General features: G+C 43.2%; 1 protein-coding gene across 2 annotated transcripts in view; it reads left to right on the top strand.

Annotated features, from left to right (window-relative positions):
* Window positions 1–1,383: 1,383 nt before the first annotated feature.
* Ipk2 (Inositol phosphate kinase 2) overlaps window positions 1,384–23,556 on the top strand; it is a 232,520-nt gene continuing 210,347 nt past the window's right edge. The window contains exon 1 of one of the 2 annotated variants that reach the window (XM_067138449.2): window positions 1,384–1,520. The gene's annotated coding sequence lies outside the window, so the exon portion shown is untranslated. Of the gene's footprint in view, window positions 1,521–14,813; window positions 14,909–23,556 lie in introns of those variants that run through there. The other variant, XM_067138450.2, reaches the window with a different exon arrangement.

Genomic DNA, 23,556 nt, shown 5'->3' on the forward strand with positions numbered 1-23,556 from the left:
TAATACCGTAGGATACATGCCCGTCCGCCTCTGTGGTGTAGTGGTTAGTGTGATTAGCTGCCACCCCCACGAAATTTGAAAAGTGTTACGAGGGCTGGAACGGGGTCCACTCAGCCTCGGGAGGTCAACTGAGTAGAGGTGGGTTCGATTCCCACCTCAGCCATCCTGGAAGTGGTTTTCCGTGGTTTCCCACTTCTCCTCCAGGCAAATGCCGGGATGGTACCTAACTTAAGGTCACGGCCGCTTCCTTCCCTCTTTCTTGTCTATCCCTTCCAATCTTCCCATCCCCCACCTAGGACCCTGTTCAGCATAGCAGGTGAGGCCGCCTGGGCGAGGTACTGGTCATTCTCCCCACTTGTATCCCCTAACCCAGAGTCCCGCGCTCCAGGACACTGCCCTTGAGGCGGTAGAGGTGGGATCCCTCGCTGAGTCCGAGGGAAAAGCCGACCCTGGAGGGTAAGCAGATTAAGGAGAAGAAAAAGAAGAAGAAGAAGGATACATACCCTATCAGATTACCTGTTGTTTGTAGCTGTTTTGTTATAAATACCCATTTGAAAGTTTTCTTCGTCGTAATTTATTTCTAAGCTGTCAATGCACTGCACCAAAAATAGAAAAATCTCCTTCTAGACTCCCCCTGTGGGTGAGGCAGTAGAATAACACCCACGGTATTCCGTGCCTGTCGTAAGAGGTGACTAAAACGGGCCCCAGAGGCTCTTAACTTGGGAACGTGGTTTGGCAACCACGGTGCCCTCAACTGGGTCCTGGAATTGCTTCCACTTACTAGAGCCAGGCTTCTCGCTTTCATCTGCTTTCCGACAGTAATAGGTTGCGAGGCCTAGGGAGTCTTTCATTTTCACGCCCTTCGTGGTCCTAGTCTTCCTTTGACCGATGCCTTCAATTTTCGAACTGTCGGATCCCTTCCAGTTTTTCTCTCTGATTATATATAGAGGATGGTTGCCTAGTCGTACTTCCTCTTAAAACAATAATCACCACCACCACCACCTTTCTTTCTAGACCAACTGATAATGCAACGGCTATCGTAAATTGAGCGATTCAGGTTGTCCTGTTTCATTTTGTTTTTGCTTTGTTGGACTGACATTTATCAATCACAAATTGTTATTTAAATAATAAAAACCATTTAATTTATACCATGATTAAATCAGTAGATCGTTACCAGTCCTGATGGAGAGTCTTGTCCTAGAACAGAAATGGAAACTTATCTGTGCGTACTGGATCGGAGGAAAGATTTCAAGGTTAGGTCCTGTCCAGCATGCTCTGACGCGGTGTGATACAAAAGCTTGTAACCTTGGATAATTCTGATGATACACATAGCAAACTAGGTACCTGTTGTACCAGATAGATCTGCATCATTTGTGGGATCACTCGGAAGTAAAGTGGTGACGTCACAGGGCCAAGGTCGACTGTCCGCGGTTGGGCGAGTGAGTCCGTGCGTTAAGACATCAGTTTGAAGAAGCGACTCGGCTCGGCAGGTCGCAGTTGAAGCAGACTGCGTAGTTTGGGTGAGTACACGCCAGCCGGATGTGGCGCCCTTACCTCTAACCTGTACTTGTCACATCTGTATGTTCTAAAACCCATTTTGTTGGCTCATACCTAAAAAAAACTATTTGGTCGCCTCTTAACATAAAACGTACAGTTATTAATGAAACATTTTTATTAGCACAAACGGGGAAATTGCCTGATTCCTGATTAGAATCGCTCATTTTGTCATGCTGTGTCAGGGTTTCCCAAACTTTTGTCTCAGAGACACTCTGAGCATATCACATGCATGTCCAAGAACCCCTCAGCCACCCAACATAATACCGATACTGCATTCAGTAAACAAAACAAAAATAGAATTTTGTAATGATACCATGTTTGATTTTATTCGTATAATTTAGGACTAATATTTACTGTACTTTCGTTGGAAGTTTTATTTAACTTCATTTACATAAATATACTTTATACATGCACGGAAATTATGAAACAATGTGACACTTGGCTAATAATTACAAGAGTCTGGATCTGGAAACTGACTTGGAAGAAATGCATTTTTTTCGGTTGTTGGATCAATATGACGAATTGTGCTGTTTTACAAAAACCAAGTGTTTTACAATCGTAGTCACTCAAACCGATGATCAGCCTCTACATTAGCTCTGTTTCTGTACTTCGTTTTCATTTGTGTGGGAGCAGAAAAGGTACACTCACACAGGTATCTTTTCATGAAAGGCATTAAACACAGTATGTCACGTCTTAGAAATTGTAGGGTATCGGGGATGTCATGGGCACAAACGTCGATACGAGACGTGGAGTTGTGATACATGCATGGAACTTCCTGGAGCTAAACATGTTACTCCATTTGATTCTCCACTCATATTATACTTAAATTTATTTTTCACTTTCTCTCTGCCAAGATACTTCGGCTAGTTGACATTCCTCAAAGGAGGAGATTTTCTCAACCAGAAGAGGAAAATATAGTCTGAGTGTGGATACTAGCAATTCCAAGTGTCTCACAATTACATCACTTATACTGCCTTGTAGTAGTTCTATTTCCGCTGCTAACTTGCACTATCTATCAGCCAAGTTAAGATTTACAATACTGTGTGTTAACAGTGAAGACATAATTACTAATTTAGTATAATGAACTATGAATTGTGTGTGTACAATAACACGTCGCTCTTTAAGTACTTACAACTTGCATTATTATTCCGGACCGCTTGGATTATCATCGCGGCTCCTCACGGGTGCGTGGACCACAATTTGGGAATGGCTGGTCTGCAGCGATGTTCTGATGTCTCCTATCGAGCCTTCTATACACCACGATCCATTTAAAAAACTGCATCTACATATTATGGTTTAACTAGTCTGAAGAAGCGACTATCGCCAGAATGAGGTCTACAATTTTAAAACATTTTGGGCCTATTTTACCATGCCCAAAAAATAAAACTTGGATGCGAAATTCACTAATTTTCTCAATTTCTATGGAGAAAGTAATTTATCATATTTTCGAAGTGTGTAGTAATATATTGAATGTTCTATATCTCGGGTATTTGTACAAGAACACAGCGTTTTCACACCTTAATAATTATATCTAGAGGGATGACTATTTCGCATTAACGATAAGCGCGAGAAGAAATATTTTGAAGCGAATTTGACATATCTTAATGAATCACATTATTCTGGCGATTTTGTTTTCACGAATTACAGCGAATTAAAGCTACAAGGCCAGTTTAAAGCGATATTTACTTATTTTGCGACTAGTGCGAAAATGCAGCGAAATTCATGGAAAATAACGATCTTGAAATTGTATGCAAATATCACGTGTGTGAATGAAAACAGAAGACAGAATAAGGATTTCTCATTTCGACAGAAATCTCTCTTCGTATTAATATTCTATGAAATCCCTTCACAAGCCTAGTATGGCCACATAGGGTGAAAGCTGTGGCCGTGTAGGGGGACAGTTCTTATGTAATCTTTATTAGGGCTATGTTATATTTCTAATCAAGATTACATAAGGAATAATGAATGATTATCAATATTTTTCTGTTTATTTATCTGTCTTTCACATACATAATTCACAAATCTCACGAATTAAAGCTTTTATGAATAATTTTAGGAAACGTATACGCGAAATTAAAGCGATAGAGTCAGCCCTATTTCGCGAAATAACGCGAAAAATTGTTTCCTTTTCGCGAAATGGAACATAAACTAATGCGAAGAAATCATGCCGTTAGAAAAGCATGTAACAGCGCCTGTAAGTGAATTGGCTACGGTCCGCTTCTTTACCGTAACCCAAATGAGTAATGTTTTAAAAGTACGGTATGTAAAAGTACGAATTACGTCAAAATGACTATTTCCATTATGGTGACTTGATTGATCACCCTACCGAGTTTCGTTGTAGTACCCATCTGTGTTGTTCGAACAGCGTAGTGAAATTCACATGTGGGCGTGTTCAAGAGATACGACGAACAATGTTTTGATCTTCTCTAAACCAACATCGCAAAACTTAAGTTGCTAACAACTCGTTAACAGGCAACAGTCCCGGATGTGTGAAGGACACTAGATGTCACTTCTATCCACAGAGTGAGTATTTAAAATACCACTCCCCCACTCAGCTGGCATTACTTTTCCGAAAATGACTTTTTAAATCGTTAGAACAACTTTTCTAAGGAATCAAATTCTCTACATTTTTTATTGCTTACAGGTTCAAGAAAAACTTGCAGAAATTACACTTTTCCCTCAAATGCAAGTATTATGACACTATGAGGAGTGATGTATTCACTATTCCGCAGTCTGTTCTATGTATAGGAAGAGAAGTGTGAATACAAATACCTAACCAAAGGAATTAGACGAAATTAAAATCCCCGTCGCCACCGAGAATCGAACCCGGGGTGCTCTGAACCGAAGGTCAAGGAGCCGAACGTAAACACGATTTATAATCCCGCTCATTTAATCGTACGGCGTTAAAGTTGACAGAATTGTTGTAGATGGAAAGTTTTCACCAACACGACCTCCGCAGCTTGTTAGGCCATGCGGTGCCTACAATTAGGTTGTTTTTTCTTTGCTTTTTTCCCTTTAATGTAGTCAGTTTAACCGCCCGGGTTTGGTTTCTCCCGCCCGGACTCGGAGAGAGATCTCACTTCTACCGCCTCAAGGGTTTACAGCTGGGGAGGAGGGCCAGTACCTCGTCCATGCGTCACCTGCTTTGCCGAACAGGAGCCTCGTTTGGGATAGGGATATTGGAAGGGATAGACTAGGGAGAAGGAAGTAAGCGTCCGTGGCCTTAAGTTAGGTACCATCGCGGCATTTGTCTGGAAAAGTGGCAAACTACAGAAAACTACTTCGAGGATGGCTGAGGTGGGAATGAAATCCCTTCTACTTAGTAGACCTCCCGAGGCTGAGTGAACACCGTTCCAGTTCTCGTACCACTTTTTACAAATCGTGGTAGAGCTGTGAATCGAACTCGGGCCTCCGGGGGTGCTAGCTAATCTTACTAAGCACTGCCCCACAGAGGTGGACTACAAGTAAGTTGCTGTACAAAATAATAATTTTGCCGCCCTGTGTTGACAGATTCAGGGAGATATTAAAATTGTCTTAAAATTACCCAACCTATGACAGTATTACCTTCGCTTATGGTTTACTTCCCTCTTATGTTGGAGGCATAACAGCCGAGTCACTTCGTCACTGGTTTCTCAACAAGGTAGGTGCGGTTCGATTCCCAACAAATGCATGGATGATCCTCGAAATGCTGTTCTGATCCCACATAAAGCTGGAAATTCCGTGGCTATGAACTCTATATAATAAACAGTCGCATAAAACGACTTTTCTGCTTGCCTATTCCATTAGTACCGACAGACGCTGAAATCGCTTCATTATCAGCGCCTATTTTAGATCGTACTTTCCGACTCCTCGACGTCGTGGCCTCGGATCAATTCCCGACCGAGGATTTTAACTGCGTAAGGTTAATTCGTCTAACTCGGGGACGGAGTGATTGTATTCGTGTTAATACACGTCACTTCATCTACACAAACACACCAGACTACCAAGCACCACAAAACCCGCAGTAGTAAATAGTCTTCCACGTGAGGTTGGCGTTAGGAAGGGCATCCGGTTTCCGGAGACGCCGAGGTGCCGGAATTTCGTGCCGCAGAAGTTATTTTACTTGCAGGTAAATCTGACACTAGCTAGCGTATTTCAGCACCTTCAAATACCATTGAACTGAGTCAGGATCGGATCTGACAACCGCTCTACCATCTGAGCCACTCAGCCAAGCTGGATACCATTTATCCCGTTTCATTGTTTAGTCCGTTCCTTATTTTTGAAAGGGAACCTACAAGAAAAATGTAGCCCTACTGTACCGGGACACATGCTGGATTCTGTTGCGCACAAATCGTGCCGTACAGCGCTCAGTCGTTGGTTGCTCTGAAATGCCTGGTCCAATTACTTGGGGTTTTAGCGAATAGAGCATGCAAAAGTCCAGTAAATACTTGCATATTAATGGCCGCCATTTCTGAAACGTGTGCTTTAATATGTAAAAGCGTAATTTTCTGAAAACCGTTACAGTTAGAAGGAAAATGCATAAATGACCATTTTTGTGGAAAACTGTAAGTCCACGTGTCGGGCTGTATTAACATGGATATTATGTCTTTAGTCTATCTGGAACTAATACGTAAGCCTGTCTTCGGCAGTCGAAATTAAGTCATTGGAATTTCTAAATGGGCTATTAATATATCTTACGTCTAAATGTTACACTTTCCAGGCTTTATACAGCATCTGAATGGAATCAAAACAGGTATTGTAGTATTTCCTTGCAAATCATGAGTGTACTTGTAGCTTGGAGTTGTATTTTGAAGTCTATAGATCTGAGTACTCTCGAAAAAACTATGTACAACTGTCAAAAACACTGGAGTAGGGAGAATCATCCCAACTTTAAAGTTTGTCCTGGTGGCTTATTCATTGTGACAGAGTAGGCTATGTAGAGGTAGTTGAACGAATGGTATTCCCACATTCACAGGTGCTAAATCTATTCTTAAAAAAAAACGCTTTCTTCCTGAAGCCGAGCCCGTCTGAACTTCTGCATAAACGATATTTTGTGTCTAGTTTTTATAGAATCAATCTCGTCCCATTGCCCAAACCAGCTTTATTAACTCAACATCATCGCACAGTCGAATCGGCACTGATAAGTATTATGGTGACGATGCGATAGAAAAGACTTAGGAATGGGAAGGAAGCGGCCGTGGCCTTAAGGTACAGCCCCAGCATTCGCCTGGTGTAAAAATGGGAAACCACGGAAAACCATCTTCAGTGCTGTCGACAGTGGGGTTCGAACCCACAATATGGAGTCATTGGTAATGTACGTTATTTGCTCATTTCAAGCTAGAATAGAATAGAATTTTATTGTCGTTAGGCAACTGGTAGTTGCAATGGACATTCATACGTGCGTAGTTACAAAATATTGCAAGTATCTCGTTAAGCACGGTAAATAAATACAACTATATACACGTGAGTTAAAATAAACATAACACTATTCGTCCAAAAGAGTGATAAATGATTACTAATTTACCAACGTGTTAAGATGACGTTGGCCTATATTGCCCACCTTGAAACAGTGTTATTTTTCCTTCGAATTCAGATACTGAGTAGAAGCTATTGGACGTCAACCAATTTTTAAGGGTTCTTTTGATGTTTCATAGGGGCATATCTTTTACATGGGCAGGTAGTTCGTTGAATAATTTAATGGCATTATACCTATAGTTTTCTTGACTTTTCCTCAGCCTAACATGTAGTAAATCTAAATCGTTCCTATATCTTGTGCCATATGGGTGTACATCTCTGCGAGTTGTTAGGTCGATGAGATTTTCTTTAGTATTGAATATACTATGAGAAATGTATAATACGGGAAGAGTCATAATTGCAAGGTCTTGGAACATAGGTTTACAAGACTCCCTTGTGGCCTTACCTTTCATACATCTTATTGCCTTCTTTTGCCACTTGAACACATCTTGAGCCCCTGTTGATTTACCCCATAACATGGTACCACATAAGTGTGAGTGAAAGAAGGCATAATATGCATTCATCATCTGACTACTACTAACTGATCCTTTGAGTCTGCGAAACAAAAATATCACTGTACCCAGTTTTGTACATAACTTTTGCGTGTGTGTGTTCCAGATTAATTTACAATCCAGATAAAATCCCAATAATTTGACAGAATTTTGATCATTATTACCCAGACCTGAGTTAATTAAATTGAAGTAGATCACTTCTGTCTTATTATTTAGGATAAGTTTATTTGCCTGCAACCAAGAGGATGATTTGTGTAGCATTTCTATCCTTTCCTCCTCAACATATTTTAAGTCTATTGTTTGTTATGACAGTAATATCATCTGCATAGAGCACTGACCTACAGGGTAAATATTCAGCTATTCAGAAACTATTGGTTGATGATGTTAACTTGTTTGTTTCGTGGGCAAAAAATTGCTACTTTGAAAAACATAGTACTCTCACGTGGATGAAAATAAAAACCAAGTGAATCTCTATTTTTTAAATCCGGTTTTGTTGAATCTTGATAGTGCCATTTGGCTTAGTTCTCCGTATGTGCAATATGACAACCTCACGTCGTTGAATAAGAGGCATTTTATCGAGAAAGAAGCAAGCATACGAAATTCCATCTCAGCCGAAACATGTCTCTACAATTGAAACACCTACGACGAAGCTTCCAAGATCAATATTTGTTAAGATTAGCGTCATTAGACCGCCTGGTGGCCATGATCGTTAAGGCGTTGAAGTCTAAACGGTCTGACACCGTGGTTAGCCGGTTCGAGTCCCGTTGGTCGAAAAAAATTTCACCATCAGAATGTTGGCCAGCAGATTGCGTGCCAAAAACCTGGTTTAAGTTCCAAACCTCTCCGCAGTGCTCATATGAAATGAGGGCGTATGACGCTGTTGATGGCGATTCGTCCGTCGGATGGAGACGTTAAGCCTTGAGCAGACAGCTTGGTGCTTGTCGACAGGAGTAGGCTGTGTGCCGGCACCGGGTTTCATCCTCTCCCTTCCTGCTATCATATATCACGTCATTCACTTCATCTCATTAACTCCCCTAATGAGGTTGACGTCAGGAAGGGCATTCGGTCATAAAAACCCGCCACGGCAGGATCAGATTCACCTTACCTCATACGGAACAAAGGTTGGACAAAACACAACAGCGTCATCAATTGGCCGATACCACTGTAACCATGACAACCAGTGTTCTATGTATGCTAGGTCAGTTGCGTCACATCACTGTGCACTTTCTTCCTGTAACTAAGAGCATGAGAAAATCTCGGATCAAGTGAACCCCGTTCTACTCCTCAGTTCAGAATAAAATTCTTGAACTGGCAGGAAAACGAACCCAGGACTTTGGAATAAGACACACCGCAGCGCAGGTTAATAATAATAATAATAACAATATAATAATAATAATAATAATAATAATAATAATAATAATAATATTCTGTCCGCCTCTGTGGTGTAGTGGTTAGTGTGATTACCTGTCACCCCCGGAGGCCCGGGTTCGATTCCCGGCTATGCCACGACATTTTTGAAAAGTGGTCCACGGGGTCCACTCAGCCTCGGGAGGTTAACTGAGTAGAGGTGGGTTCGAATCCCATCTCAGCCATCCTGGAAATGATTTTCCATAGTTTACCACTTCTCCTCCAGGCAAATGCCGGGATGGTACCTAACTTAAGGTCACGGCCGCTTTCTTCCCTCTTTCTTGCCTATCCCTTCCAATCTTCCCATCCCCCACCTAGGCCCCTGTTCAGCATAGCAGGTGAGGTTGCGTGGGCGAGGTACTGGTCATCCTCGCAAGTTGTATCCCCCGACCCAATGTCTCACACTCCAGGACACTGCCCTTGAGGCGGTAGAGGTGGGATCCCTCGCTGAGTCCGAGGGAAAAACCAACCCTGGAGGGTAAGCAGGTTAAGAAGAATAGAACAAATCTTCTTTTCTACCACTTTTCCCACATCTGTGGTGTCGCGGGTGCGAACTGTGTTGCACTTGTAGATTTGGCCCTGTTTTGTGGCCGGATGATCTTTCTGACGCCACCTCTGTATGAAGGGATGTAATGACTATTGCGTGTTTCTGTGGTGTTTGGTAGTGTGGTATGTTGTCTGAGTAAGGAGAGGGAAGTGTTGGGACAAAAACAGAAATACCCAGTCCCCGGGTCAGAAGAACCTATCAGGTGCCATTAAAATCCCCGACCCGGAATCGAACCCGGGACCCTCTGAACCGAAGGCCTCAGCGGTGACCATTCAACCAATGAGTTGGTAATAATAATAATAATAATAATAATAATAATAATAATAATAATAATAATAATAATTGTATTATATTTCCGAGGTCTAGAATGTCATTTTTTCACAGTTCATGAGCCTTACCGTTCTTTTATGGATGCAGTAATTTTAGTTTCGATTTATAGGAACTTCTTTACCTCTCCTGTGGATGGAGTCAAAGGATACACGATCTGTACCCCAAGTGTGCTGTAAGAAGCTACTGAGACCAAAATCATTTTATTTTTTTTACAATTTGTTTTACGTCACACCGACACAGATAGGTCTTCAGTGCAGCCCCAACATTTACCTGGTGTGAAATGGTAAACCACGGAAAACCATCTTCAGGTCTGGAAAATGTACGATTGTGAGGGGTTTTTTTTGGTTGGTAAGAGATGTGTAGGTTCAGTGTAAATATGTTCATGTCTATTGTCTCCAGCTCTGGAAGAGTTTCCTTAGATAGCCTAGCCGTCAGTGAAGAGATGTTCTAGGGAAATGAGGAGTGTGGTAGCTTCCCGTTGCTTTCCTAACCGAGTCAGAAGGTGCTGCCACGCCAACAGAAATGCGCACACTAACCGACCCTATCAACGACACTTTCGCGCCGTTCATTACAGGGAGTGACTGACACTGTCACTTTCATATAGTGTCTCCCGCTATGATCGGGGATGGTAGAATATCTGCACTGTGCCCTCTCTCTGTGATGAAAGGCGAGTTAACTTGGGAGAATAGTGTGACGACCACTGGGCCCTACCTGAGTCTGGCATTGTTTCCACTTACTTGAGTCAAGTTTCTCTCTTTTATTTTTTCCTGTCCAGCCTCTCGTGGTCAACTCTTGTGCTCTCCCGACCCCGGTGGTGTTAGGTTTGTGAGGCATAGGGAGTATTTCATTTTCAGACCCTTTGCGCCCTTCGTGGCCGTTTCCTTTCTTCTTCGTGTCGACACGTTCATCCTTCGAAGGGCCAGAGCTCTCCAATTTTTACTTTGATTGGTGTTGAAACGGTTGCTCAGTTGTACAGACCCACATTCTTTTCTTTGTAAGGAATTGCTTTACGTCGAGCCGACACAGATAGGTGTTATAGCGACGATGGGAGGGGAAAGGGCTAGGAGTGGAAAGGAAGCGACCGTGGTCTTAAGAGGCACAGTCCCAGCATTTGCGTGGTGTGAAAATGGGAAAACACGGAAAACCATCTTCAGGGCTGCCGACAGTGGGGTTCGAACACACTATCTCCCGAATGCAAACTGTTAGCTAGGTGACCAAAAGCGCGTCCCCACTTGGTCAGTCCCTTAATAAACAATGAAGCATGGTATTATTTGTGCCTCACATTTAATATTTTTATCATAATTCCCCTCCCATGTAAATACAAACCCTGTGGATGGATACAATAAATATATCTGTTGTTGTTGTTTGGATCATCAGTCCATAGACCAGTTTGATGCAGCTCTGCATCCCACCCTATCCTCTGCTAACCGTTTTATTACTACTTAACTATTACATCCTGCCTCTACTCTAAACTGTTTGTCATATTCCTACCTTGGTATACCCCTACCGTTCTTGTCGCCTACACTTAACTCTAAAACCAACTGAACCGGGCGAGTTGGCCGTGCGCGTAGAAGCGCGCGGCTCTTAGCTTGCATCCGGGAGATAGTAGGTTCGAATCCCACTATCGGCAGCCCTGAAGATGGTTTTCCGTGGTTTCCCATTTTCACACCAGGCAAATGCTGGGGCTGTACCTTAATTAAGGCCACGGCCGCTTCCTTCCAACTCCTAGGCCTTTCCTATCCTATCGTCGCCATAAGACCTATCTGTGTCGGTGCGACGTAAAGCCCCTAGCAAAAAAAAAAAACAAAAAAACAACTGAACAAGTTGTGAGCGTCTTAAGATATGTCCTATTATTCTATCTCTTCTGGTCAAATTTACCCAAATTGTTCTCTCACCAATTCGACTCGCTACCTCTTCATTCGTAATTCGATTTATCCATGTCACCTTCAGCATAGCCCCTCTGTGGATCAGTGGTAGTGTGTCAGTCTCCGGATTCCAAGACAGCCGGTTCAAATCCGGCAGAGGTATTCGGATATTTGAAGAGCGAAAAAAAAAAAGACCCCGTCCATTCGACACTCCATGTCGTACGATGTAAAAGACCTCTGGTGACACATTCGGTGTTTATGCGACAAAATTTGTCAAAACTCAGTCATAGACGCCCAAGAGAGGTTTGATTTACTCTGCCATCTAGTAGGACTAGAGTAAAACAGATCGTTGACATTGGCGAGCAGACAGCCAGATGGCGTCAAATTAAAATATCTGCACTTGGTAGCTGAGGCCATACAATTATTATTACCTTCAGCATTCTTCTGTAACACCACATTTCAAAAGCTTCTATACTCTTTCTGAGCTAGTTATCGGCCATGTTTCACTTCCATGTAATGCCACGCTCCAGACGAAACTCTTCAAAACCATCCTAATTCTTATATTAGTATTCGAAGTGAGGAAATTTATTTTCTTAAGAAAGACCTTCCTTGTATGTGCTAGTCCGCATTGTATGTCCTTGTTACTTCTGCCATTGTTAGTTATTCTATGACCCAAGTAACAATATTCATCTACTTCCTTTAAGATTTCAATAGGTTCAATTATTTCTGAGAAAAGTGGGACTCATTGTTTTTTGAGCGACTCTAAGACAATACTCACCACCTTTCATATTGTCAAAGCCAAGGATGAGACTGCGACAGGTCATAACAAAAACAGCCTGTTCTATACAACGCCGCTAGACACCGTAAACACCGTATCTATACAACAATTCATTTGGGCCTACGCATTAGAAACTGTTCGTTTCCTCTACAAAGAAACAAGCAAGCAAACAGATACACAATCTCGATGACGCTACAGCCCTGATAGGGCTCGCCGCTCAGCCCGAACGCCTAAAGATCTTTTTTGTTTTACGTCGCACCGACACAGATATGTCTTATGGCGACGATGGGAGAGGAAAGGCCTAGGAAGTGGAAGGAAGCGGCCGTGGCCTTAATTAAGGAACAGCCCCGGCATTTGCCTGGTGTGAAAATGGGAAACCACGGAAAACCATCTTCAGGGCTGCCGACAGTGGGGTTCGAACCCACTATCTCCCGATTACTGGATACTGGCCGCACTTAAGCGACTGCAGCTATCGAGCTCGGTCCTAAAGATCTTGAGGCAACGCCTGGTCAGCGTAACGAATCCCCATTGTCGTTACTGCTAGCTTACTAGTCCGGAAACGCTATCTCACGATCAGATAGTTGTTCAGTTGTTCCCATGTAAGCTGAGTGGACCTCGAACCAGCCCTTATACCTAGTTTTACACGATGCTAGTTGTTGAGACGATTGTTGGCGACAGTTGTCCTCTAATTATTGCGGGACAATCACTGGCCAGTCCAGTTGAACGAGAACCCGTTCACACGACGAAGCTATTGATAGAGCCCCGCGCGGATGCGGATATCCGCGAAGTTAGTGTCTTGGCGGATACAGTCTGCTTGGCAGTGCGCCTGTTATTTTTGCTTGTGGTTAGGCGACCCTTAACAGTGGTATGGGAGAATGGTGGTATATAAAGAGGCTTGAGACCATACAGCCGTAAATCTGACCTAAACCGAACAGGCTCCAGCCCGCAATTAATGGAAGAAAGGAACAAGGGTCAATACGTCGGTAGTTTCGCAAGAGCAAATCCCTCATGAACCTGTGACTGCAGGGTTCTGGTGCCAGGTGTCAGGCCTATTGTATTATGTTAAAAGATCTATCCGTTTCAATACCTTGGGTGTAATATACCGTAGTTAAAAATTTACAATTTCCGCGGATAACCATTTGCGGATGCGGATGAAGGAATGCGGATGCGAATATTTGCATATGACGGGAAATCGCTGAGTGCACAGCGTCTGTAGTATCCCGTGAGAAATTTAATTTTCTTGTAATTATATGTGCCGGGAATTTATTGCAGAGTCATGCAAAGTTTTGACCTCAATCACACCGAGTCCTTGAATGTTAATTTTATCGGTAATCTCAGAAAGTGCTGCTTGACGAGTATTTTTGTCTTTGAACAGGTCTTCGTGCTGGTCCCACAAACGTCATCGTTCCCTTTACACCTCAACGAATTGTACTATAGTATCGTCACCCTCCTTTTCAGCCATAATTGCGCGAACAGGTTTTATATTTTTGCTAGTGGCTTTACGTCGCACCGACACAGATAGGTCTTATGGCGACGATGGGATAGGATTCGAACCCACTACCCCCGGATGAAAGCTCACAGTCGCGTGCCTCTATCCGCACGGCCAACTCGCCCGATACCGAACAGGTTTTCCGTGGTTTCCCCATTTTCACACCAAGCAAATGCTGGGGCTGTACCTTAATTAAGGCCATGGCCGTTTCCTGCCCACTCCTAGGCCTTTCCTATCCCATCGTCGCCGCAAGACCTATCTGTGTCGATGCGACGTTAAGCCAATACTAAAAAAATAAAAACTATTTAAATGATCAAGACCATGCAGGCGGCTGCACCTCTCGGTTGACACAAACGAACTGGTACAAAATAAATATACAACTACTGGCCTGTCACGCTCACATGGCGCCAACTCTTCCGACAATATTGAGCTTCGGGTTGTTGGGGTTGCAGCTGGGCCTAGTTGGTTGTCCTCAGTCTACTCCTGGAGACAATCGATTGTCTATGAAATTGTGAGCACAACTGGACCGAAGTGTTCAAACGTAGCAAATAATTGTAAGTCAATAATTGTCTTCATACAATATTGTATCATCAACTGGCATCGTGTAAACTAGTCATTAGACCCTGGTAAACATCCCTGACCTGGCCGGGCAGGGTAAAAGGTGGGACCGCTATAATTTCTTCCAGCATATTCTCGTACCAAAAGATTTCAAGTCCTAATATACCAAGCGGGGCACCTGCCATAGACATTCGCTTCGTTTCTACGTCAGCATTCTATTGTGTAACTAAATCCCTGTGTGGGTCGTCGGCTGTATTCCCTGCGTGTCGTAAGCAGATACTGTCAGTGCCTTGTTAATCACGCGAGCACTTCATTAGCGGAGAAAGAGCATTCCTCCATAATCATAGAAGTAAAGTCCCACCACTTCGGCACGTAAGTTGAGTTTGCACGGATTTTTAATTTACGTAATTATATTTCGCGTTAAAATGTATTTTTTCTCTGAAAGAAACGTTCTGTAACACTGCGACCAAGGGATCCTATTGATTCCTACACATGTGCCGGGATCCTCGCTTTCCACTTTAGACTTTCCACTCCGGTCTCTCTTAGCCCGCTCTTGTTATCTTCCACTTAGGGAATGTTCTACTTACAGTACCGGTCAAAAGTTCAGGACCACATTAAAAAATCATGAAGTTCCATCTACAACCTAAAATTTTGCTACTAGACCTATGTATTTTTTTCCTGAGCTCTCGCATCTAATATGATATACGTCGCCTGATTTCAGTGATTTACGCCAAGTAAAGTTATACATTTTTAACTGTTGGAAGGTCACGTCAGAAAGTCAACATTTTTGGAAATATTATGTACTATGTACTCTAATCGGCTTCAAGTATCACCAACAAGATTCTTTTATAGACTTACCAATAGTCGGGGGTCGTTTTGGTATAAATAGAAAAATTCCGAAAAAATGCGGCACCGACTTTTGTGCTTTTATTTTTTGTTTCAAATCAGCTCTAAAATGGTCAGTTTTCCCTTGTTCTTGTCAAAGGTCTCAGTGTGAGCTATCGTCATCAGAAATGTGTTCTTGGTTGCCATCCACAAAGTTCAAATGGAACTATCAGGGCAGATAAGTTTCATGCCGATAGCTCGTCCTGAGACCTTGGGCCATACATGACAAAGGCAAAGAAAAAATCAACCATTTTGGGCCCTGGTTCGAAAAAAATAAAACACGCAAAAGTGTCGCATATTTTCGGAAGTTTTATATTTATACTAAAATGGCCCCCACCTATCTCTAAGTCTACAAAAAATTCTTGGCGGTGATACTTGCAATCAATTAGAGTGTACAGTACATTATATAACCAAAGTTTTTGATCTTTTGTTGTGACCGTCAAAGAGTTAAAAATTCGTAACTTCCACATTATTTCAACTAACTCAATGAAATCAGGCGACATATATCCTATTAGATGTGAGAGCTCAGAAAAAAAAATTACAGATATCTCGTGGCACAATTTTAGGTTCTAGATGACATTTTGTGATTTCTTTACGTGGTCCTAAACTTCTGACCGGTACTGTAGGTTGAACATAAACTTCCAAATATCTAGGCAAATATAGAATTAATTCTCTCTAAAACTCTTTCATAACAAAATGTAGTGGAAAATGAATGTCGCATATTATTTACTGCATAACGGAGATGTTAAGTAATTTTCAGTTGCGTTTCCATGGCGAACATAGCTGAGACGAGTTTTGTTTTCAGTAGCGGTGGTTGGGAATTAGAAGTGGGGAGCGAGGCAAAAATGTTCAGGAAACAAAGAGTATACTTGGGGACAAAACATGGCTACCTCGCCTCACGCCACTACTCCCCAGCGGCAACCCGGTGTCTATTAGCGGCTTATAGGATTTTTATTTTTATTTTTGCTAGTGTCTTTACGTCGCACCGACACAGATAGGTCTTATGGCGACGATGGGATAGGAAAGGCCTAGGAGTTGGAAGGAAGCGGTCGTGGCCTTAATTAACGTACAGCCCCAGCATGTTTGGTGTGAGAATGGGAAACCACGGAAAACCATCTTCAGGTATTCGAACCCACTATCTACCGGATGCAAGCTCACAGCCGCGCGCCCCTTACAGCACAGCCAACTCGCCCGATCTTATAGGATTTACTACGTCTACTGTAGCCGGAGCTGCCAAATCGTCTACTGTTCTCGACACGAAGAGAGGGTAAGGACTGAAGAGAATGCGGAAGAAAAATTTGGTTTGGCAACCTCCCACATCAAACAAGGATCACTTAGAACTCGTTAACTCAACAGGGTGCACGGTGTGATTGACTGCTGGCTTCCAGCAACTGAGGCCGTTAGCTTTTGTCCCCTAGTATATCCAGATTTGTGTGTGGGTATATAGCGGAGCGGTGGGGGGGGGGGGGGGGAGGTGATGGTGAGGTGCCGGTATATAAATCAAAACTGGAGAAAGCTAGAAACTGTTATTGTATGTTTTCTGATCGAATTTCGACAGAGAGGTAAATGTTGACAATTTACCAGCTCTTAAGTGCGATAATAGATTTTTGAGGTTTGGATTCAATATTAAACAATGAAACTTTCAGCAAAGGGACAATTTTACACATGTATCACAATTAAATAGAAGTGCGGCATGATTGTACAATTAAAAACCATTTAGTATTCAACTACACATTACCAAACTAACGAACAACAAAGAGACTGACCATTGCGTGCGGCAAGCGGGTGAATCATATCTTAGTGTCTAGGACCTTGGCAGAAAAAAATATACACACACACACATATATATATATATACAATAGTGTCCAGAAGTTAAACAAGTTACGAGTAAGCCAGACAATAGGAAATAAACCGCAAATTGCAAGACATATGCACCTACCGACCTTACGTGTTCGCTCTGCATAGGAAAGGAGTCTTCCCTGCTTTGACTAACTGCGTAACCGCAAGGTAAACACAGCCAGTGCCTTCGCCCCATATTCCCTCAGTCGTGTTTGCCTGTTATAGTGTGCGGAGTGTAGCCTCGTGGTGAACGTGACAACATAATGGCACAACGACGGCATTTGGACCCCGTTTTTCAGGGTAGAATACCCGGCCGCCTGGAAGCAGGCCAGACACAGACCGAAGTGGCCGTATTCTTGAATGTGCCACAAAGTGTCATTTCCGGGCTTTGGAGACGATTTCGAGACACGGGAAATTTTAGTCGTAGGCCAATACCAGGTCGACCAAGGGTAACCACCCCACAGCAGGGCCGATATCCGGCCTTAACCACCCGATGGAATCGGAGTGCACCTGCAAGACAATTGTCAGCGGAGCTTGCAGCCGTCTCAGGGTTGAAGTTTCCCGGAAAACTGTGTACCGAAGGCTCAGAACAGCAGGGCTGTTTGCCCGACGTTCAGCGGTGTGCGTCCTGCTCACTCCAGCACAGAGACGGGCCCGCTTAATGAGGAGCCGTCAACATCGAAACTGAACCATGAATGAATGGAGGCATGTGCTCTTCACAGATGAATCCCGCTTCAGTTTTAGGAACGATTCCCGTCGCACATTCATCTGGAGAGAACCGGGTAGCCGATACAACCACAGGAACATCGTACAACGGGATCAGTATGGTGGTGGTGGCGCCATGGTGTAAGGCGGCATCATGTTGAATGGCCGTATGGACGTGCACATCTTCATAGGTGGTCCAAGGAACACTGTTAACGCTCGGAGATACAAGGATGAGGTACTGAGACCACATGTTCGACTCTTCGGAGGTGCGGTTGATCCAGACTTCCTCTTAATGGACGATAATGACCGACCGCACCGCGCTGCTTTGGTGGATGAATTTCTGGCTGGGGAAGACATTCATCGCATGGACTGGCCAGCGAGGTCTGCGGATCTGAATCCTATAGAACATGTCTGGGATGCATTGGGGAGGCGAATTGCATCCCGTCAGCCTCCACCAAGGACCCTCCAAGACCTTTGCATTGCCCTTTCGGAGGAATGGGATCGACTGCCACAAGAGCTCTTGGACTGTCTGATAGAGAGCTTACCACGTCACTGCGAAGCAAGTGTGGCCGTCAGGGGTAACCATAAATCCTATTAACAGCATCTTTTGTTGTTGAAGACATTGTCAAGTTTTGTTACTTGTTGTCAAAGGTGTACCTTGGCTAACAGAACCTTTCTGACACTGTTTTTTGTTTAAATCTAAAAATTTCATTTTTGAACTGAGAACATAAGATAGGTAACTTAATGTTTTTTGGGCATGTTGTAAATAAACATAACATTTATTTGTATTGAAAATGTGGACCCTTTAAGTTACCTATATTACTGTTTTTTTTTTTTTTTTTTTTTTTTTTTTTTTTTTTTTTTTTTTTTTGACAAGTTGTGTGATATATGGTGCGTGATTCAGCTTCCTTTTGTTCAGCAATCCGTCTGACATTCCTATCAGGTGGTATGGGCTCGTTTAGTGATTATGCTTAACTTTTGGACACCAGTGTACATATAGCCCTACTACCCTTCCTCACAACACATGCAAAGTCTTCACTACTTCATGTGGCGCTATACAAATCGGTTAGCCGCAACGAACGACGTTTTGTGCGTATTTGTACAATTTTTAATAATTCCTATAATTCCTAGTTTAAGCCGGCTAAAATGGAGTAAAATTTTAATCGCCGCTATTGTGACGGTCTTCGTGACAAGAGTTAACTGGCAACACTTATCGTGATAGTTTTTATAAAGTGTTGATCAAGAATGAACATTAATATAGAAAAGGGGAGAAAAACGTGGCGAAACGATCACTCGTACAAAGTGTGTGATGGGAATCATAAAGTAGCGGAGGTACGCTGTACACACTTGTCAGATTGCAACACACGAGGCTGCGAGAGGTATGTAACCTGCACACACAGCAAAACCCAGCCGCTACGAGTCACAGCATAACTCGGGTTATAACCTGTGGCATGTAAATAGGATCGAACGACAACAAACATTACGAGTGACAAAAACACTTAGTAGGTGGAGAGACCCAGGGGTGAGACCAACTTGGATGGGTGACAACACAAAGCACCGTTGGCTGTAGGAAGGAAGGAAACTGTGGAGTAAAATATACAAGTTTTTAACGAGAGGCATAGACTTCTTTAAGAGAGCAAAACACAATCTGCCAATTTTATTTTTATTAGAAAGTTTTAAAAGTAATGTAGCATAATTCTAAGAAAATATTTGAACGGCGTGATCGCTTAAAGGAAGAAAAAAAAAAAAAAGGAAAGATGTAGCCTGTATGCTATAAACCCTATATGCAAGTTTACAATATTGTTTTGCTGCACGAGTATTTTAAAAAGGAAATAGACACCATAAGTTCGGTGTGCAATTTATATTTTTCTTCTTTATTAAACAGTTTTCCCTCCATGGTTGGTCCCCCACCCCCAGACTCAACGATTGATACCACTTCCCACTTCTACCACCTCAAGGGCAGTGTCCTGGAGCGTGAGACTTTTGGTCGAGGGGATACAACTGGAGAGAATGACTAATACCTCGCCCAGGCGGCCTCACCTGCTGTGTTGAACAGGGGCCTTGTGGGGATAGGAAGATTGGAAGGGACGGACAAGGAAAAGGGAAGGAAGCGGTCGTGGCCTTAAGTTAGGTACCATCCCGGCATTTGCCTCGAGGAGAAGTGGGAAGCCACGGAAAACCACTTCGAGGATGGCTGAGGTGGGAATCGAATCCTCCTTCGCTCAGTTGGCCTCCCGAGGCTGTGGACCCCGTTCCAGCCCTCGTACCACTTTTCAAATTTCGTGACGGAGTAGGGAATCAAACCCGGGCCTTAGGGGGGTGGCAGTTAATCACACTAACCACTACACCATAGAGGCGGACGTGCAATTTACATACGATATTTTATTACTTGAGATGTTTATGTGTGCAAATTACATGCCCTAAGTCTATACTGCCACACGTGTGAAGTTCGCCGCCGCTGGTGCTAATATCGCTCGACCGTAATGCCGTAGGCCTGTAAAACCGGTATTAGTTGAGGCAAACTCTGCTTCTGCTGCCACTCGCCTCCGTTAGATGGCATTACTGCTGCAATTCTACGATAAATAACTCATCAACGACGGACACAGTATATATGGAGTCTAAGAGAAGAAGAGTGTAGATTTTTTTTTTTTTTTTTTACAGTTGGCTTTGCGTCGCACGGACACAGATATCAATCAATCAATCAATCAATCAATAAATGATCTGCATTTAGAACTGTCGTCCAGGTGAATCATTCCCTATCAATTATTTACCTGCCTCTGTGGATCAGCGGTAGAGTGTCGGCCTCCGGATCCCAAGATAGCGGGTTCAAACCCGGCAGAGGTAGTCGGATTTTTGAAGGGCGGAAAAAAGTCCATTCGACACTCCATGTCGTACGATGTCGGCATGTAAAAGATCTCTGGTGACACATTTGGTGTTTACCCGACAAAATTCATTAAATCTCAGCCATAGACGCCCAAGAGTGTTTCGGTTTACTCGGTCTGCCATCTAGTGGGGGCCTAGAGTAAAACGGAACGTCTAAATTGACGAGCAGACAGCCAGATGGCGTCAAATTGAAATGTCTGCACACGGTAGCTGAGGCCATACGATTATTATTATTATTATTATTATTATTATTATTATTATTATTATTATTATTATTTACCTAGCTTTTTCTTAAAAAGGTTTTCAAAGAACTTAGAAATTTATCGAACAAATTGCCTTGATAATTGATTCCAATTCCTTTCTTTACAATACTTCTACAGTTGAGCAATAACATTTTTATGTCATCCCTACTTGACTTCCAGTTCCCTGTTCCCTTATCACCGCTCCCGAGGCCACCCCGTTTCCCTGAATGTACCTCCCTATAACCCTTCTCTACAAATTTCCTAACTTATATGTACCACGGCGGTTTAAGTGAAGGCCATCTGAGCGCAGATCCCATTTCCTACCCATCCATTAGGATCTAGAAACCTCACTCCCAGTTTCCCACATACACACTCCATAGTCTCATTTAAATCCCCAATCACCTTCCAGTCAGTATCCCTCCTACACAGTATTCCACTGATAACAATCTCCGCTTCCTTATATTTCACCTGTGCTGCATTTACCATACATCCCCAACTATGTTGGAACTTATACCTGCTTGTCTTGCGTTGTTAGTACCAACGTGAAACACTGCCACCTTCTCCTGTCCCTCCTCCTTCTCTTCTACTTTCCTCAACATCTGCCTCAACCTAATTCCTGGATAACACTCTACCCTGGTTCCCTTTCCTCCACACTTTCCCCACAAGTCTAACTATGGAATCCCCCATGACCAGAGCCTCAACTCTACCCTAGTATCTAATGATGTTCTTCGAAGAACGAAACATGTAATTATATTTTAATTGTATCTTTCTCAGGCATTTCCAGGTATTTCCTAAGTTGTATTAATCATAAGTTAGTTTCGACACACTGAAGAACCTAACAGTTATAGATGAGTGATGTTATTCAGATATCAGATGACAATCGAAGTATTTTGAAAGATATATTAGTATTCCACTTGTAACTTTGTTGATTAAGCCATGTTGAGTCTAATGACCTTAAAACCAAGCTTTTAATAGTATTTATTTCTGCTGACCGACAGTGTCAAAATAAGATTACAATAACAAGTGTAGCCCCGCGGTGTCTACTCTTTGTTTTCCTGGAAGCTATTTTCTGAGTGACATTTTCCTCCTCTCATTATGTCCCAAAGCTGGCGGTGGTCAAGAGCAGGGCCGCCCAAAAGTGCGGGAGAGGATGGCAAGGAGGACACGTTTCTAGAGGTCGGAGTTTTCAAGGGGCCCAGAAGTTTAATGGATTCATTATATTATTAGAGGCACACAGTAAGAGAAAATGCCTGTTAAAAGCATTCGCGTACATTTAGCTTAACATTTCGTTACATGTGTCTTGATAACTATTTTATAACTCTGATTGTGAATTGGTAATTTAAATTCAGATGACTGCTACATCAGCTGTTTTGGTTCAGCCAATATTGCCTTGAGCTTTTACCATTCTGTTTTTGAGTAAAGGTTAACTCAGTACGCCGGCCCCGCGGTGAAGGGGTAGCGTGCCTGCTTCTTATCCGGGCTCGATTCCCGGCCAGGTCAGGGAATTTTACCTGGACCTGAGGGCTGGTTCGAGGTCCACTCAGCCTACGTGATTTAATTAAGGAGCTATATGACGGTGAGATGACGGCCTCGGTCTAGAAAGCCAAGAATAACGGCCGAGAGGATTCGTCGTGCTGACCACACGACACCTCATAATTTGCAGGCCTTTGGGCTGAGCAGCGGTCGCTTGGTAGACCATGGCCCTTCTGGGCTCTTCCGCCAGTTGGGGGGGGGGGGGTAACTTAGTACGCGACTGTGTGACTGCTAAAGTGAGAAAATTGAGGATGCTATCAACACAGAATATCGGTGTGCCTTTAGACTTGAATCCTCTCTCCAAAATCTGCAATGGAGCAGTGGAAAAAAATTCAGGATGCCACACTCAGATTTATGAAGTTATTATTTAACATTGATATTAACAAAATCATTTTTCTATTTTCTTTCTTTCTTCTTCCTTAATCTATTTACCCTCCAGGGTCGGTTTTTCCCTCGGACTCGGCAAGAAATCCCCCTCTCTACCGCCTCAAGGGCAGTGTCCTTCCCAGGCGGCCTCACCAGCTATGCTGAACAGGGGCCTTGTGGAGGGATGGGGAGATTGGAAAGTACAGGCAAGGAAGAGGGAAGGAGGCGGCCGTGGCCTTAATTTAGGTACCATCCCGGCATTTGCCTGGAGGAGAAGTGGGAAACCACGGAAAACCACTTCGAGGATGGCTGAGGTGGGAATCGAACCTACCTCTACTCAGTTGACCTCCCGAGAGTGAGTGAACCCCGTTCCAGCCCTCATACCACTTTTCAAATTTCGTGGCAGAGCCGGGAATCGAACCTGGACCTCCGGGGGTGGCAGTTAATCACACTACACCACTTCTTTTCTATTTTACTTGCCTTTAATAATGCATTAAATTGTAATTCTGAAAGAAAGAGATGCCCTTACATTTGAACCCATTATTGTACAAATTGTGTTTAGGCCTA

This window comes from Anabrus simplex, chromosome 1, assembly GCF_040414725.1.
Source record: "Anabrus simplex isolate iqAnaSimp1 chromosome 1, ASM4041472v1, whole genome shotgun sequence".
Taxonomy (NCBI): Eukaryota; Metazoa; Arthropoda; class Insecta; order Orthoptera; family Tettigoniidae; genus Anabrus; species Anabrus simplex.